Raw genomic sequence first — 20,111 nt, forward strand, 5'->3', positions numbered from 1 at the left:
AAAACTAATTTTAACCCTTAACTGATCCTAAATCCAAGATTTAACCCCAATCTCATCTTCAACCATAAACCTAAACCTGACTCTAACCCTAACCTCAACCTGAAGCCCATTAAAAACATCTGAAATGCAATCAAGAGAACCATAGATGGTCACAACCCATCAAACACAGTGGAAATGCTTGAAATTTGCACCAGAAGCAGCGTAAGGTTATCCAAAAGCAGTGTGTAAGACTGGTGGAGGAGAACATGCCAAGATGCATTAAAGCAACGATAAAAAATCAGGGTTATTCCCTGATATATATGGATAAAACATTTAAACATAAGTAGTGTTTGTTTCTAAATTAGTATAAACCGGTTTTCTTTGCATTATTTATATATCTGAAAGGACTGCATCTTTTTTGAAGTCTCTCATATGTCTCAAATTTAAAAAAGGGTCAAAAATAAACACATACAGATACTTTTCACTAGACAGCAGTGATATCAGATCAAAAGTTTGGACACACCTTCTCATTCAGTGTTTTTTTTTTCTTTATTTCTTCATTCATTTATTTTCTACATTGTATATTAATATTAAGGGACAATAATGGAATTACATAGCAAACAGTAAAAAAAGTCCTCCATATTATTCCCCTGATCTAAAACTTAAGAACTGAGATGGTGATTTGAGGTGATTTAATTGGGATGAGCTGGAGCTTCACAGCATGAAGGAAAGCAGCAGCAATTGTTCAGCACCTCCAGGAACTCCTTCCTTTAAGACGCTGAGAAAACTATTCCAGGTGACTCTCCCTCATGAAGACACTGAGATTAAAATACCAAGAGTCTGCAGATCTGTCCTCAAAGATACAGAAAATGTGATACTTAGAAGATTCTAAAATATAAAAAAAAAACATATTCTGGTTTGTTTAACACTTTTAGTTTTCTAAATAATTCTGTATGTGCTTTTGTATAACTTTAATATAGTCTTTAATATTACATTAAGAAGAAAGAAAACACCTTCATTTAGAAGAGGTGTCTCTGTACGTTTGACAGGTCCTCTATATGATTTACAAATGATCACAAGAGAGGGGAAGGAGGGAGGTCATGCGCGAGAGCGAGCGCGAGAGATCAAGCCTCTTGTGTGAGCGCTCTGATGCTGTTAGCTCCATTGCTGCCCCTCGGTCAGGCGGTGTGTGCGGCAGGTTTAAGCTCTGCTCTGAGGCTCTGGTGATTCATGTGCAGTGGAGGGGATGTGAGGACACCCGCTGCTCTGGATTGGCTGAGGGCTGCGAGGGACTGGACCGCGGTCGAGCCCCGGCCGATAGAGGAGGACTGCGGGCGGCCAGGAGCTTTTCAGAAGCCCTGCTGGCAGGGAGGAGATAAGGAGCGAGTACACACACTCGATGTAAAGCTCAGGGGCGGGGCTAGATCGAAATACAGATCCTCACACAGACACAGGGGTTCTGTTTTTTAGCAGGCTGGAGTTGCGTTCAGTGATGTGGATCTGTTGCTTGATTGTCACAGGGGTAATATTAGTGCCAAATTAAAAATAACCCTGCAATTTGACACGTTTTATGAGTGACATTATCAGCTGGTAATGCACTGTAACCGAAGCTCTCTATGTATTACGCCGCCACAGACAGGTAACCTAGCAATTGAACTATTTTAACATGCAGAGTGTTTAAATCTTTTAATAAACAGCGATAAAGGAACTGTGGTATAATCACAATAATACTGTACACTCAAGGTTCGTGCTATAATGTTTTATATTGGCACTGCTGTGATACGGTAGTAGGCATTGCTCTTCCTCACTAACAATTAAAAAAAGTACTTTTTCAAAACTAAACGCTGAATTTGTGTCAGAATTGCACAAAAATCTTCTTAAAATGCATTGGATTCCACTGTGTAAACCTACAAATGATACCTCGTATCGATAATGCAACGCAAATAAAAACAATACTATATACAACTCTGAAAAAAAAGAGACCACTTCAATTTTTTTTTTTATTTTACCAAATTGAAAATCTATGGAATATAATCAAGAGGAAGATGGATGATCACAAGCCATCAAACCAAGCTGAACTGCTTGATTTTTTGCACCAGGAGTAAAGGCATAGAGTTATCCAAAAGCAGTGTGTAAGACTGGTATAGGAGAACATGCCAAATATTGATTTCTGAACTTTATGAGTATAAACTTGTTTTCTTTGCATTATTTGAGGTCTGAAAGCTTTGCATCTTTTTATGATTTATTATTTCAGCCATTTCCATTTCATTTTCTGCAAATAAATGCTCTAAATGCCAATTTTTTTTCATGGGAATTTGGGAAAAATGTTGTCCGTAGTTTATAGAATAAAACAACGATATTCATTTTACTCAAACATATACCTATAAATAGCAAAATCCAAGAAACTGATTCAGAAACTGAAGTGGTCTCTTATTTATTTTTAATTTTTCCAGAGCTGTATCATGCAATCTAACCCATGTGACCTGCAGGCAAAAGAACAGAATCTCAATGCCTTTAATTATGATTCACCATTCAATCACAATCCCTTTGACAGTGCTCTTACACCAGCTTCACTGCTGCTGCTCTGGAAACCAAGTGTCCATTTGAAACATGGAAGACTGGCTCCCAAGCCCTGTTTATCTCTCGTGAAGACACTGCGCTAGCCGGCGGATTTCACTGAGCTGCAGAGTGTGTGCACATGCTCGTGCATGTGAAGCAGAAAGTCATTTAAAGACGCAATCCGGCTCTGATTTACAGAAACGCTGCCGAAACAGGAAGCCTTTTAGCCATGATATGAATCAACACTGACGACTCCCTCTCCCACTCTCTAAAGCGCACTGAAGCTTCCTGATCACTGCGCTCGGCTAGCGGGGGAATCTGTTGGTATTATGAGCCTGACGCTGCTGTCTGAGGGCGGGCGACGCTGCAGATAGCGTAATAGTGAGCTTTCTAGGAGCACTTCAACTCAAAATGGCTAGCAGTGAATGACAGCACACAGAGATCATTTAGCATGAGCTCTTTCCCACAGTGATTCAACTGAGCCTCTGCTGGGTTTCATTCAGGATTAGCTTTGCTAGCATCTTTGTGTGCTATCAATCATTCATTATATAGCAATCCTAGCATTATATACTCCACCCATCATTAGCAATGCTACAATTAACACTACTATTATTAGCAGTTTGAACTTTATTTTATTCACTTTCTGCAAATCTAGCATTTTGGACTATCTTTATTAGCACTGATAACATCCATTGTTAACAATGCAAACATTAAAATTGAACTACTGAACTATTTATCAGAATTTTGGAAACTTTTTGGGTTACCAGCAATGGCAGTTTTACTCTTATCCGTTTAGAATTTTGAGTTTAATTGTTTCATTAGCAAAGGTGTTATTTTTGGGATTCAATCATTATTAGCAATGCTATCATTTTCATTCACAGTTTTATTCTATTAGGATAATTAGCAGTTCATTTTAAATATTTTATCATGTTTGAAACTTTGTTCATTATCAACAATAGTAGTATTTTTTAGATTCAATTATTGATAGCAATGCTATTATTTTATTATATGATGTTATGCTTCATTAGCAATGCTAATAATTTTGGGTTACATTATTAGCAATGCTATCATTTTTGCAAATAATTTATTGTTAGCAATGCTAGCGTTTTTAAGATTAATTTGTTATTAGCAATGGTATCATTTCTGGATATGATTTATTGTTAGCAATTCTATCATTTTTTAATTTACTTTATTGTTAGCAATGTTAGCATTTTTTTTAGAGTTATTCATTATTAGCAATGCTAGCATTTTTAAATAGAAATCATTGTTAGCAATGCTATCATTTTTGAAAATAATTTATTGTTAGCAATGCTAGCATTTTTTAGATTTATGTATGATTAGCAATACTCATATTTAAATATATTACTTATTATTAGCAATGCTAATATTTTGGGTTTCATCAATTTCTAGTGATGTTAGCCAATTTGAGTCTCATTTTTTTTATGAGTATTGCTTTTTTTACTTTCACCAATTATTAGCAATGTTATCATTTTCTATTCCAGTTTCACTCATTATTAGCAAAGCAAAGAAAAAGTAATTTTGGTTTCCATTATTATATGCAATGCTATTATTGATTTATTTTATTTATTATAAACAATGCTATTATTTCTGAGATCCGTGCTATTATATAGCAAAGCTAGTATTTTTTCATTGATTTTAGCAATGTTAGGAATTTGAGGCTCATTTATTATTAGTATTGCCAGCATTTTCAGTTGTGTTTATTATTAGCAATGTTATTTTTTCACTTCCAGTTTCATTCATTATTAGCAGTGCTAGAAATTTATTTCAAAGTTTCATTCATTATTAGCAGTTCTATCATGGTTTAGCTTTGTGCATTGTTAGCAATGCTAGCATTTACGAGATCCATTTATTAGTAGCAATGCTAGTAATTTGGGTTTGCAGCACTAGGAGAAATGCTATTATTTATTTATTTATTTATATCATGTATTATTAGTAATGATATTATTTCTGAGATCCATGCTATTATATAGCAATGCTATTATTTTACTGTTATATGTATTATTAGCAGTGCTAGTAATTTGGGTTTTCATCATTATAAGCAATGCTAGTTTTGAATTATTTTATTTATAATTAGCAATGCTAATATTTTGGGCGTTCGTTGACAATGCTAACATTGCTAGCACATTGTTGCCAGATACCACAGGAGACCTTAGGGTTTTGCAAAATCTTGCAAAGTTCATACCTTGATGGTTCACAGCAATATTAGGCGGGTGGGTAGTAGGTTTAATGTTTTGGCTAATTGGTGTATGTACTGTAGCTGATTCAGGAATGCTGCTCTATATTAGAAAGTGGATCTGAATGATGTAGGCCTGGTTGTTTACTCATGGAGGTCTCTGGGCCGTACCTGTGTCGGTTGTACTTATTATCCGGCGAGTATCGATCCTGTCAAAGCGCTGATCCATGATCAGTTATTTCTGTCCTCATGATCACGTTCCTGTGGAAGGATTGATCCAGGAGCCTCCCGGCAGTTTCTGCTGCTGCCTTCCTTTTAAAAGTTACTCGTTTAAAAAACTGGCTCACGGTCAGAGCCCCTGGACGTACGTGGAGCTGTAATTCATCCAGACAGTGCTTAGGTGAGTGATGCAGCTCCACAGCAACAGCCAACACACATTTTTTTCCCTCCCGGTGTATAAATAATAAACAGCACGTCTTGTGCTATTCCTGTGAGGGGGTTTAAATACTTCATGAATTGTTCAGGAGAACATGCTTTTCACCGACATCTCAGAGCCGGTATTTCAACTGAGGGATAAAGGCTGGGCCAGACAGGCTTAAAGTCAGAAGCTTGCAGTTGACCGATGTACAACCCAAACCATTGCTAGTTAGCATTTTGGGCCACTGAAGGTCATTACCAGCAAAAATGTTATTAATGAGGAGATCATCCACTTCTTAAAATAATACTAGGAGTTCTCATTATGCTTGATTTCATTGTTAGCAATGCTAGCATTTTTGGATATAATTTATTGTTAGCAATGCTAGAATTTTTTTTTTTTTTATCTATGATTAGCAATACTCATATTTAAATATATTTCTTATTATTAGCAATGCTAATATTTTGGGTTTCATCAATTTCTAGTGATGTTAGCCAATTTGAGGCTCATTTATTATTTGTATTGCTAGCATTTTTACTTTCGTCAATTATTAGCAATGTTATCATTTTAAAATAATACTAGGAGTTCTCATTATGCTTGATCCAGTCTATTAAAAAAAAGAGCCAATCAGGTACTTACTTACACTACAAATGAAGGAGCGTCAGCTTGCAATGAGTGAAAGCCACATCGGTGTGGAGATCTGCGCAAGTGCAGTATAGCCTTAGAAAGCAAATGCTAGCACTTTTGGGTTTGCATTATTATTATTATTAGAAATGCTAGTATTTAACTAAATTGCATTAATTGCAAATGTGAGTGCAGTGCTGAATCGTGGCTGGTTGCTTTGTTATCTGCAGAGGTTGCTATTTTGTTTCGAAATTGGTAGGTTGCGAAGTAGTTGCTAATTGTAGGTGTTAATAGTTGGTTGCTATGGTGTTGCTATGATGTCTGTGGTGGCTGCTTTGGTGTTGCTAAGTAACTGCTTGGCGATTGCTAAGGTGTTGCTCGGTGGTTGCTAAGGGTCTTGCTATGGTATCTTTGGTGGTTTCTATGGTGTTGCTAATGAATGGAGGAGCTGCTGGATAAACCTGCTGGATAAACCCTGCTGGATTAATCCAGTGCTCCAGTACTGTGTGTCTTTGGTGCAGCTATGGATGCCAGTTTGTTCTAGATGTGTGGGGTGTCCACATTTTTGACCAACAGCTGTTTTATCCAATAGCTTCTCCATAAACACACAGTACTGGAGCGCTGGCTGTCGTGCCGGGGTTTATCCATGTTCCTCCATTCATTCCTATAGGGCACTATTGGACGACAATTGACTAAAAATCATGCATTGCATCACAAATTCTCGGAAAAAATGCGAGAAGCTCTATAGGCCTTCCAAATTTGTAGCTAAAAAACTTGTGTCAAACATGGGCATCCAAATTCCTCCCCATTCATACGTAATGAAAAAAAAAATGCAAAAAAATTGGACATGCAAAAAAAAATCAGCATTCTGCAATCAAACTAATTATTTTATTTATTATTAGCGATGCTACTATTTTGGGGTTTCATAAGTTATTAGCAACGCTATCATGTTTTATATTTGTGCATTTTTTTTAACAATTCTTGCATTTTTGAGATTAATTCATTATTAGCAATGCTATGATGAATTTTGGACATGTGTTTTTCTGTAATACATCTCCACAGCAACACACATATATATATATATATATATATATATATATATATATATATATATATATTTTTTTTTTTTTCTTCATGTGCATGAATAATACATTATACGCATCTTATGCTATTCCTGTGAGGGGGTTTATCTGCTTCATGAATTCATAAACAACCCAAACCATTGCTAGTTAGCATTTTAGGCCACTGAAGGTCATTACCAGAAAAAGCGTTATTAATGAGAACAGCCACTGGTTCAAATAGGACTGGGAATTCTCGTAAAGCTCAATGAAACATTGCTTCAACGAAAGAGCCAATCATCTTGCTTCTTGCTAGACTGCGAGTAAAGGTGGGTCAGCAATTAGTAACTGCAGTCAGGAAAAGCTCTTATCGATGTGGAGATCTGTGTAAGTGCAGTAGCTGGAGCGAACCAAAATAAATGTGTTTTTGTGCGTTATTGAGCCAAGCCCTACAAACTAATCATGAGGTTATTTTAAAATCAGATTTTATTGGGATGTAAAATGTGTTGTTTAAATAATACAAATAATAAACTGTAATAAACCTGTATAATAACTTATAAGTACTCACAGCGACAATCAGCGGGTTTATAAAGAAGAACTTATAATGCTTTATAATATCTGTTTATAAGAACATTGTACAATGTAGTGTGGTAATGCACTATAACGCAGATTTGGTGTATTTTGGTTTAAAGCATTATAATCTGCAGCTATGATTTCTTTATGATCTCAAATTAAGCTTATGAAAACTCACTTCACTTAAGGTCAGTAATGACTGTATATAAGGCTTTATAATGTGTTACTTATATAAAAGCTTAATTTAGAAAATCATAGCTGCATATTATAATGCATTATACCAAAATATAAACAAATCTGTGTTATAGTGCATTACAACACTACATTGTACAATGTTCTTATGAACAGATATTCTAAGGCATTGTAAGCCCTTTCTTTAAAAAGACTTATACTTGTAGTTTATAGTGCGTTATGAATATCGCTGTAAGTACTTTTGAGTTATTACAAAGTCTTATTACAGTCATTATAAGGTATTATGCATGTCATATAATGCACTATGAATGCATTCATAAGGCATTATGAATACAGGGTTCATAGGAAGTGTTACCAATACTTTAGTTGGAACATTTGGCAGTATAATACAGATCCATTATGATTTGTATCTAAATATTCCTACATTGTGTTTTTCTTTTTGTTTTTTGTTTTTTTTTAACCCAAATAAATTCATTAGCGTCTTTTGTGGACACAGTGCAATTTATCTGTATTGAATATTGGGCTTAACCCCCCATCCCCCCGCCCCCCATCTCTCTCCCCCTCATTCACCATCACTGTATAGTCGCTCCCCCAAGCTTCCTTCTCATATCTGGGTTATTATTATATTATATTATATTAATTAAAAAAGGGTAATCCAGAAGGAAACTCAAATCCTGATTAGCATAGTGAATGTTGCGTTTGATTTTGGTCATGCTCGGTCTTGCTAGTCATGCAGTTCAACAATCATGATCAGGTTTGTTCATACTAAAAATCTACAGATTGATCATATTTATAGATCATTTAACGCAGTTAAAGTGGAACAGGAACATATCATATTCTGCTCAGAATCTAAGATGTTCAACCAGCTTGGCCATGCTGTTTATTTCAGTGAAATAAAGAGTGAAAGAAAAATAGACTTAGACAAAAGCTTAAAGCTATAAAACACAGCTAAGCTTTTCACTGAGCACCTCATTAGCCACAGTCAAAACAGCTTAGCAGACAACTGTGCATGCTAATGTGAACAAAACAACAACTTTGGCACCATGAATTCAGGTGTTAAACTAAATAAAAACTGCCCACTACTCTGGATAAGATAAGATAAGATAAGATAAGATAAGATAAGATAAGATAAGATAAGACTTTATTGATCCCCCAAAGGGGAAATTGACTTGTTACAGCAGCAAGATAAAATCAATGTGCATAATCAGTAACTAAAAAAGTATACTTATATTTAAATAGAAAGTAAAAGGGCAAATTGTGCAACAAAGGGCAACATAACAATAACTAACATCATTTAAAACACAATCAGAATACTAATATACATAAGAACCAGAGAAAATATAGAATTTTATATATTACTGTAGGCTATTATTGTACAGTCTCACTGCTGATGGGAGGAAGGACCTTCTGAAGCGTTCCTTCCTGCACTGTGGCAGCCGTAGCCTGCTGCTGAAGGAGCTGCTTAGAGAGCTCACTGTATCATAGAGAGGGTGAGATGTGTTGTTCAAAATGGATGTCAGTTTAGCCAACATCTTCCTCTCTCCCACCTTAGCAACAGAGTCCAGACTGCAGGACACTACTGAACTGGCCCTCCTGACCAACCTTTCCAGTTTACTCCTGTCTCGAGCTGTGCAGCCGCTCTCCCAGCAGACCACAGCGTAAAACACTGCAGAGGCCACCACAGTGTCATAAAAAGTCTTAAGCAGAGCCCTAGACACATTAAAGGACCTTAGTCTCCTCAGAAGATGGAGTCGACTCTGGCCCTTCTTGTACAGGGCATTGGTGTGTGTGGACCAGTCCAGTTTATTATTAAGGTGAACACCCAGGTACTTATACTCCTCCACGGTCTCAATGTCCAAACCCAGGATGTTCACTGGTAATGTGGGTGTGGCCTTCCTACGGAAGTCAATCACCATCTCCTTTGTCTTGCTGGCATTTATGCGTAGATTGTTCCTTGTGCACCAGTCAACAAAGTCTGTGATGATCTCCCTGTACTCCAGATCGCTCCCCTCAGACACACAGCCAACAATGGCTGTGTCATCAGAGAACTTCTGGAGATGACAGCTGGCAGAGTTGTGTCTGAAGTCTGAGGTATATAGAGCAAAGAGGAACGGAGAGAGGACAGTTCCTTGAGGAGCACCTGTACTGCAGACTACCAGGTCTGACACACAGTCGCTTAGCCTCACATACTGTGGTCTGTTGGTCAGGTAGTTGATGGTCCAAGCAGTGAGAGAGCTGTCCATACTGTGTGGGTGTAAGGCCACAGTACACACTGCTGGTGTACAGCATGCCATTCAGTGCCATTGAATATATCCTTCTTTTAACATATTTTTTTGGATCTGTAGCTTTTTATGTGATAGTCGCTGAGCTTTATTTCGAACATTGTGTTATCTTTCTTTAGAACTCTAAAACTGATTTAATAATTTGCCACATAATGAGTGAGAAAATGTGTATATAGATGGGATATTCAGTTTCTGAAGTTTGTGAATCGTGTATATTTAACATTTCTTAATCCACAGTGTTACATGTGTACTATTATAATATTTAAAATAAGTATGATTATAAGTCATGAGTGGTTTAAAGTTATAATTATAACGTTTTGTTAATGCAGCTTTGTTGAGATGCTTGGTATTGACATAAAACACAGCTGATGATGCATTAAGATCACAATTCATAATGCATAATGAACATAATGGTTGTAATGCTGCTATAATACCCATTTATAGTATTATAATGTGTTATGAGTATGTTTATAATGTCTAATAAACAAGACATTCATAGAAAGTGTTGCCAAAAATCACCCTAATCAAAACTGACTATTAACACCCTTACTATTCATACTAATCATGAACAAATTAAAACATTTAATGAATGTTTTCTCTGGCATTTTACGAGCGCATGAAAAAAAAAATAACTCTCGTTCACAGATGGGAGTTTGAATGATGGAGGAGCAGAGCGTTCTATTATAACTGTTTTAGTAGCCAATTAATCAAAGAGCAGTTCATAGAGTAACCAATTATAGAAATAATCATTACCACTGAAGTCAAATTCAAATCAAACCAGCATTCCCAGATGGCCTCATCCGTTTCAAGGTATCAGGTTGTATAAATATATAAAGTCTGCCACAGGTTGCTAAGTGAGCCTCCGGACCACATCAAGCAGATCGGGCTAATTATCTAGCAAATTAGCAGGTTGAATCCACGGGCTGTGCGCTAGCATGCTGCTGGCTGCTTCTTTGTGTGGATTTAAAAACAGAGCACTGCCAGCCACCTCTGGCTTCTGCAAACCATGGAGCTCTTAGGTGTCGAGAGCAGCAGCCGTGAAGGAGCGAATAGTGGCTAACACTCAGAATGGCTATGCTAGGCTACACTGAAAAAATATATATTTTTGTGTGACTGGAAATCAGTTATGTTTTGTATCTAAATATGACTACATTTAGTTTTTTTTTTTAAACCCAAATAAATGAGCTTCTCTTGTGGACACAATGTGCTTTTTTTCATACAGTATAATCTTTCATGTCCACACCCTCAAGTCATTTCAGTAACACTTTCTATGAATGTCATCTCTATAAACAAGACTCTATACACATACTCATAATACATTATTATGCATTCATGAGGCATTACATGAATGGTCACACAAATAATAAAAAAAAAACCCATCATGCACTATGAACTGTGATTATAATACATTAATAGCTGTGTTTATAACATGTTATACATCAAGATATCAAGAAACTTAGAAACCCAGCTTGCAGAATGCATAATGACTAAAAAAGAAGCCAACATATTAGAAACACACTGTATGATGCTAAATAAATGAATAAATATATTTGGTAACACTTTCTGTGAATGTCATCTCTATAAGACTCTATAAACATATTCATAACAAATTATAATGCATTCATAAGGCATTATAAACATGGCTATACATATTTATAAAACTCTATAATTCATCATAGCCATGTTTATTACGCATCCTGAACTGTGATTATAATGCATTAATAGCTGCGTTTATAACATGTTATACGTCAATACCAAGAAACTCAGTCCCAGCTTGTAGACGTGTATCATGACTAAAACAGCTTCCAACTTATAAAAAACACACCCTCAATAATCCTATAAATATATTTTTAACCACTCATGAATTATACTTGTCTTGAATATAATATTAGTTATAGTCAATTATAATGTATTATAACAGGTCTTTGTGCGCTCTAAGTAAAGTTACATACTTTTTCATTGCGGGACTGGATTATTAACTATAGATATATACTATTTTAACATGTATATCATAAGCATAGCTTATAAAGTATTATAATCCCAAGTCATAATGCTTAATAAACATGGCTATAGTGGGTTACGCATTTTTATAAATATTTAAAGACATGTTTATAATGCCTTATGAATGCATTATAATATATTATGAATGTAGTTATAGGGTGTAATAAAGATGACATTCATAGAAAGTGTTACTATATACTTTAGTCACTCATGAATTATTGTTGTCTTGAATATTACGTTCGCTGTAATTGTCACTTATAATGTATTATAACAGGTCTTTGTCTGCTCCAAGTAAAGTATATATATATATATATATATATATATATATACACTACCGTTCAAAAGTTTGGGGTCACATTGAAACGTCCTTATTTTTGAAGGAAAAGCACTGTACTTTTCAGTGAAGATAACTTTAAACTAGTCCTAACTTTAAACAAATACACTCTGTACATTGCTAATGTGGTAAATGACTATTCTAGCTGCAAATGTCTGGTTTTGGTGCAATATCTACATAGGTGTATAGAGGCCCCCATTTCCAGCAACTATCACTCCAGTGTTCTAATGGTACAATGTGTTTGCTCATTGGCTCAGAAGGCTAATTGATGATTAGAAAACCCTTGTGCAATCATGTTCACACACCTAAAAACAGTCTAGCTCATTACAGAAGCTACAAAACTGACCTTCCTTTGAGCAGATTGAGTTTCTGAAGCATCACATTTGTGGGGTCAATTAAACGCTCAAAATGGCCAGAAAAAGAGAACTTTCATCTGAAACTCGACAGTCTATTCTTGTTCTTAGAAATGAAGGCTATTCCATGCGAGAAATTGCTAAGAAATTGAAGATTTCCTACAACGTTGTGTACTACTCCCTTCAGAGGACAGCACAAACAGGCTCTAACCAGAGTAGAAAAAGAAGTGGGAGGCCGCGTTGCACAACTAAGCAAAAAGATAAGTACAATAGAGTCTCTAGTTTGAGAAACAGACACCTCACAGGTCCCCAACTGGCATCTTCATTAAATAGTACCCGCAAAACACCAGTGTCAACATCTACAGTGAAGAGGCGGCTGCGGGATTTTGGGCTTCAGGGCAGAGTGGCAAAGAAAAAGCCATATCTGAGACTGGCTAATAAAAGAAAAAGATTAAGATGGGCAAAAGAACACAGACATTGGACAGAGGAAGACTGGAAAAAAGTGTTGTGGACGGATGAATCCAAGTTTGAGGTGTTTGGATCACAAAGAAGAACGTTTGTGAGACGCAGAACAAATGAAAAGATGATGGAAGAATGCCTGACGCCATCTGTTAAGCATGGTGGAGGTAATGTGATGGTCTGGGGTTGCTTTGGTGCTGGTAAGGTGGGAGATTCGTACAGGGTAAAAGGGATTCTGAATAAGGAAGGCTATCACTCCATTTTGCAACGCCATGCCATACCCAGTGGGCAGCGCCTGATCGGAGCCAATTTCGTCCTACAACAGGACAATGACCCTAAACACACCTCCAAATTGTGCAAGAACTATTTACAGCAGAAGCAGGCAGCTGGTATTCTATTGGTAATGGAGTGGCCAGCGCAGTCACCAGATCTGAACCCCATTGAGCTGTTGTGGGAGCAGCTTGACCGTATGGTACGCCAGAAGTGCCCATCCAACCAATCCAACTTGTGGGAGCTGCTTCTAGAAGCGTGGGGTGCAATTTCTCCAGCTTACCTCAACAAATTTATAGCTAGAATGCCAAAGGTGTGCAATGCTGTAATTGCTGCAAATGGAGGATTCTTTGATGAAAGCAAAGTTTGATGTAAAAACAATGTTATTTCAAATACAAATCATTATTTCTAACCTTGTCAATGTCTTGACTCTATTTTCTATTCATTTCACAATGTATGGTGGTGAATAAGTGTGACTTTTCATGGAAAACACAAAATTGTTTGAGTGACCCCAAACTTTTGAACGGTAGTGTATATATATATATATATATATATATATATATATATATATATATATATATATATATATATATATATATATACATATCATATAATATAATAAAGTAAAGTGTATATATATATATATATATATATATATATATATATATATATATATATATATATATATATATATATATATATATATATATATATATGTATATACAAACTTGAAACCTTACAGCTCCCTCATTTACCATCCCTGTGTAGTCGCTTCCCCTGTCTAGATACTTATTATAACGTATATTAAACTGTGCTAGGCTGGCCGTGTGGTGTTGTAGGCAGTAAGAGCTAATTACAGCTTTCTTTGCTGATGTTGGCTGAACTAATACAGCATCATAATTAATATTTACATGTAAGTTATGCAAAGACTGTTAAATGTACTGAATAAATCCATTTCAGTTTAGTAGATAAATACTAATAAATAAATAAGCACATTAGTTATATTCAAGTGATGCATACACATATATACATATATGCATATACATATATACAAGTGTTCAGGGAGCCGAATTCACCTAATTTGTGTAAACATTATGATGTTATCGCAAATCCAGTTGGGGTTTTGCCAAACAAGGGTTCTGCGTAGTTTCAAACATATATTTCCACACTGACAACATTCCACATAATTCAGTGCTTGATTAAATTAGGTTCATAAAAACATTCTTTTTTCAGTATACAGTGGGTTAAAAGCCACGTGTGTGTTGGGTATGTTTTTATGTTTTTTTTTATAACTCACCAGAGATGAAGGCTCTTCCGGTGTCACTCATCTCAAGCAGGCATACTGTGTTCTCGCAAGGAATCCTGGGTAAATTGATTACCAGCACCTAGAATGGAGAAAGAACGAGGTGAAACGAGTGTGAAAAAGATGTGGAAAAAGATAACTGCTCAACACCAGCATTGTCACATTTATTAGTTTTGCTGCATTTAGCTGAATTTCCAGCCAGATTTATTGTTTTTCTCTTTACTGTGTGGGGGCGTATTGTTGTTTCTTTCCTTTTATTCGGGTTATTCACTGTGTTTTAAAGCAGGGTTAATTGCATTACATGTCATTGAATAGAGCAACGGCATGTTCTAGATTGTGATTCGGTTAATAGAAAAGATACAGTGTAAAAGAAGACAGCGAAGGGAAGAAAAGGAAGGGAAGGGAAGGGACGGGAAGAGGAGCGATAAGACTCCCAACAAATTATTCAAAACTCTGTTCCGCTTTGCTGGAGGTTATTGCGGCCTCGCTTTAAAGCGGCGAGCCATATGAGCAGCGCTTATCTAACAGCCGAATATAATAGAAAACATCATAATGAAACAGCGCGATAACGGAAAAACAACAGCACGCTGCTATCAATCTCGATGTCGCCACAATAGCATCTCGCGTCATCAATATTTCATTCCTCAGCCGCCAAAACAGGAGGGAGTACAGAACGCAGAGTGGAATGAGATGAAAAATTAACCGTATTATGACAAGAGTTTTGGAGCTTTCGGGTCGTACGGGGCAACACTTCGCTTGTTGCGACTGCTGTTACACAGTGTTCCTGAAAACCGAGCATACGTGGCTTTCGCAGGCGAGAGTCCAGCACTAATACGATTAAAATACCAGTGGAATTAAATCAAATGATCTAATTTACTCCTTATCCTAGAAGTAGTTAATCATTCAAGACATGAAACCACCTCAGATGTAACCAACAACCACTATAGTGTAGTGTAGCAAATCATCCAAAACATGTAGATTCCCCAAATTTAATCAATCAGTTGTCCAAGACATGTGTGGTGACCATCCACAGCCTGTAGTTATCTCTAAAGTAGCCAATCATACAAGACCTTTCTAAGCCTCAAATGTAGTCAGTCAACCATGACATACAATTAACCTCGAACACAGTCAGTTGCTCAATATATTACATTCCCTCAAATGAAATATACTGACCACTATATGTTGTTACTTTAGATGTAACCAGCCGTCCATGACATTAAGTTACATTCACTGTACTTAAATTGTCCAATACAGCCAATGTAGCCAATCATCCAAGACATGTGATTACCTCAGATGTGGTCAACCAATCAAAATATGCAAATTCATACATGTACTCATTGGTTCAAGACAGGTAGCCATGCCAAATGTAGTCAGTTTTCCAAGACATGTAGCTACTTCAAACTTAGGTGACCATCCACGGCATGGAGCTACCTCTAAAATAGCCAATCATACAAGACCTTTCTAAGCCTCAAATGTAATCAGTCAACCATGACATACAATTAACCTCAAACACAGTCAGTTGCTCAATACATTACATTCCCTCAAATGAAATATACTGTCCACTATATGTAGTTACTTTAGATGTAACCAGCCGTCCATGACATTAAGTTACATTCACTGTACTTAAATTGTCCAATACAGCCAATGTAGCCAATCATCCAAGACATGTGATTACCTCAGATGTGGTCAACCAATCAAAATATGCAAATTCATACCTGTATTCATTGGTTCAAGACAGGTAGCCATGCTAAATGTAATCAGTTTTCCAAGACATGTAGCTACTTCCAATCAAGTCAATCAAGCAGTCAATCATCCCAGATGTAGTTAATCATTCAAGACATGACAGCACCTCAAATGTAACCAACAACCACTGTATTAATGCAGAAAATCATCCAAAACATGTACAGTAGATTCCTTAAATGTAATAATCAGTTGTCCAAGACATGTACTGTAGTTACTTCAAAAAAGACAACCAACTACGCCTGTAGTTACCTCTAAAGTAGCCAATCATACAAGACCTTTCCAAGCCTCAAAAGTAGTCAGTCAACCACGAAATGCAATTACCTTAAACACAGTCAGTTGCTCAATACATTACATTCTTTTAAATAAAAAATCTATTGGCCACTAGTAGTTACTTTAGATGTAACCAGTCGTCCATGACATAAAGTTACATCATCCAAGACGTGTGGTTGCCTTAGATGTGGTCAAACAATCAAAATAGGCCAATTCATACCTGTATTCATTGGTTCAAGACAGGTTGCTACTGCAAATGTAGACAATCATGCAAGACATGAACATAAAAACATAATCATACAACCAAGCAATAAGCCAATACATTCAGATCACTCAGATATGTAGTAACCTCAGATTTTGCTAATCATTCAAAAATGTAGATTTTGCAGGTTGGAATCCTGGTCATGCAGCTTGCTATCAGCTGCCGGAGCCCTGAGAGAGCACACAATTGGTCTTGCTCTTCTCTCTGGGTGGATAGATGGCGCTCTTTCCCCTCATCACTTCAAAACCATGTGTATTTCACTCCAATCTGTAAACGTTATAATAAGGAAACAGTTCAGGAATGTAGTTTATGGTTTTCATTGCGAGCTTGCTATTTGCAGAACATTAGAGTTGTGTCTTGTAAAGAGCAAAAATAAATAAGTAAGCTTTTTTCGCACAGAATGTTCTAGCAGATTGAGTTGATCACTGAGTATATCTGTAGAAATGGAGGAAACTGGGCATTTTTTATTGATTTAAACCAAATATTTCTGTTAAATGTAGGCTCTTTTTTTGAGGAGAAAAGACGAGAGGGTGTCAAGGTCGAATGAGTCACATTGTTCTCCCTCTCTCTCACTCTTTCTCACTTTGTAAATGTAACATCACACTCCCAGTGGCTGCACACACACACACACACACACAGTCACACAGACACACACACACACACTGCTAGAGTGATAAAGCCTTCCATTCCATCTCCTCTCCTGCCTCTCCACTCTCCTCCTCTCTTATCTTCGCTGCTATCTGCTGCTATTCTTTCCATTTCGCCCAGCTGGGTGAACCCTTCATGCATAAACCACGCCTTGCTGCCTCGGCATCAATTTGTAATTCTGAGCGGAATTCCAAAGGAGCGTCACCCCTCGACCATTCATCCAGCCGATGCAAAATTCATAAGAGTATCTTTTCTAAAGCGATGTGTTAAGCTCCCTCACGCATGCCTCCCCTCCCGCCCATTCCCCTGCCTCCAAAATGTGCCGGGGTAATGGGTGGAGGCCTTTTCTCCAGCCAAGAAAGCTCAGAAGTAATGAATATCACAGCAATGTACACAATCAAGCATAACATTATGTCCACCTCCTTGTTTTAGTTCTACTCAGAGACTGTAAAAAAAGATGGACGCCGTGTCGCCGTTCCTATTCATTCAATGAAAATGAAGTCAAAATCTTCCTCCATGTTAATAATGATACAATGATAATGATAATGATAATGATACCCGAGTCTGTAGAGCGCAGTAGAGACCAGAGGAGGGAGAAAGACTGTGGAGAGACCGCCTACTCATTTAAATAACCCGCCCCTGAGGGCTGCCTCGAGGTCACAGGCTGCAGAGCGGAGCGGAGCTGACGTCTGTTATTGGTACCACCCATAACCAGCCCTTTTACAATAACCACACCTTTTTGAATAGAGCTGAATAACGTTTTAAAAAACGAATTCTGTGGGGATATAAAAAATTTAACAATATAAGCAGGGGTTACACTAGCTGTTGAATTTAAATAAAGGAGGTGGAATTATAGTTTATTAGAAAAAAACGTGATTGGAAGTTGTCTGTTTTGCCATTGAAACCTATGGGGATGGGTGGGGTTACACAGCTTTCTGAAACCGAACAGCAGGGGGCGCCCGACCTGTGGTGGCTTCGCTTTTGAGAGACGTTGCTCTGTCCAGCTATACACAGTCTATGGTTCTACTAATCGTATAGGAAACTCTGTCGTTGTATAATAGTTACTGTAGACTGTAGTCCTGTATCTGTTTCTACATCTGTATACTTTATTATTATCCTCCTTCTTTCACCCTGTTCTTCAATACTCAGGACTCTACAGGAGTGAAAACCACCACAGAGCAGCTATTATTATGAATATTTGGGTGGTGGGTCGTTATTCTCAGCGCTGTAGTGATTAGCACTGATTGGCATGGTGATGGTGGTGTATGGGGTGTTAGTAGGTCTGTGTTGTGCTGGTACAAGTGAGTGGATCAGATACAGCAGTGCTGCTGGAGTTATTAAACACTAGTAATAGTCCACCAAGCAAAGTGTCCCGTGGGCAATAATAAAGGACTAGAGGATGAGCAACACTGTAAACTGTGCAGCAACAGATTCAGAGCTTCTGTCTCTGACTTGACTTTATCTACATGGTGGAGCAGCTGTAGGAAGGAGTGTTTAATAATAATAATAGCTGCTCTGTGGTGGTCTCTCCTGTGGGGTCATGTAAACTACAGGTCATTGGAGCCAAATAAATAGGTAATGGGTGCTTAAAAAACTGGTCATAATGCTCTGTTTGCTTGGTGTACATACTGTACACTATCTTTGCCATTTAAGCTCTTTTGGTTCAGGCAATTAACAGAAATTATATAAAATCCACTGCTCTAAACTACCAGAGCGTTTAAGGGAAAAAAAAAAAACTTAAAACTGGAAAAAGTAATTATAGTATTGTAAAAAATATATATATTTATTAAATTAATTGAATATGATCAAGTGGAACATGGATGATCACAAGCCATCAAACCAAACTTAACTGATTGGATTTTTTGCACCAGGAGTGGCATACAAGCAGATAAATTTATTTGTATAGCGCTTTTTACAACTGGCGTTGTCACAAAGCAGCTTTACAGAAACATGATTAGAGGACAAAGAATCAGGCAAAACATTAAACATAGAAAATACAGAATACAGAACCCCCAGTGAGCGCAGAGCCAAGGAAAAACTCCCTCAGAGCTGCAGGAGGAGGAGGAAGAAACCTTGGGAGGACCAAGACTCACGTATAGGGGGGAGGCGGGGGGCATCCTACCACTGGTCAAACGGCTTTTAAATTAATTTTAAAAAGTCTTTATACGTCCACACAGGTTTTATATATTCAGGAGTATAGCAGTGTCACTAATGGAAGCAGTTAGAGTTCATGTAAGCTTGGATGTGATCAGTAGTGGAGAGTAAGATGGATGATGAGCAGCTGATCTGTGGTGGGTGATCTGTAGTTTTGTCAGTATTAATCGAGATTCTAGCAGGTTTACCATCTATAAAATAAGTCGTTAAAATACTCAGGCTATTTTAATGCAGTGCAAATCGACATGCCTTCATATCCTTCCTTATTTGCCATCAAATGAAGCACTGTGATCAGCATCACACCATCCAAAAGCAGCGTGTAAGACTGGTGGAGGAGAACATGCTAAGATGCATGAAAACTGTGATTAGAAACCAGGGTTACTATTCCACCAAATATTGATTTCTGAACTCTTAACACTTTATGAATATGAACTTGTT

The 20,111-nt window shown here is 37.1% G+C and overlaps 1 protein-coding gene across 1 annotated transcript in view; it reads right to left on the reverse strand.

Moving 5' to 3' along the window:
- lrfn1 (leucine rich repeat and fibronectin type III domain containing 1) overlaps positions 1–20,111 on the reverse strand; it is a 278,758-nt gene that overhangs the window by 57,315 nt on the left and 201,332 nt on the right. The window contains exon 5 of the mRNA XM_022669392.2: positions 14,591–14,678. The gene's annotated coding sequence lies outside the window, so the exon portion shown is untranslated. The remainder of the gene's footprint in view (positions 1–14,590; positions 14,679–20,111) is intronic.

The sequence above is a fragment of the Astyanax mexicanus genome, chromosome 18 (genome assembly GCF_023375975.1).
Source record: "Astyanax mexicanus isolate ESR-SI-001 chromosome 18, AstMex3_surface, whole genome shotgun sequence".
In the NCBI taxonomy this organism is placed as follows: domain Eukaryota; kingdom Metazoa; phylum Chordata; class Actinopteri; order Characiformes; family Acestrorhamphidae; genus Astyanax; species Astyanax mexicanus.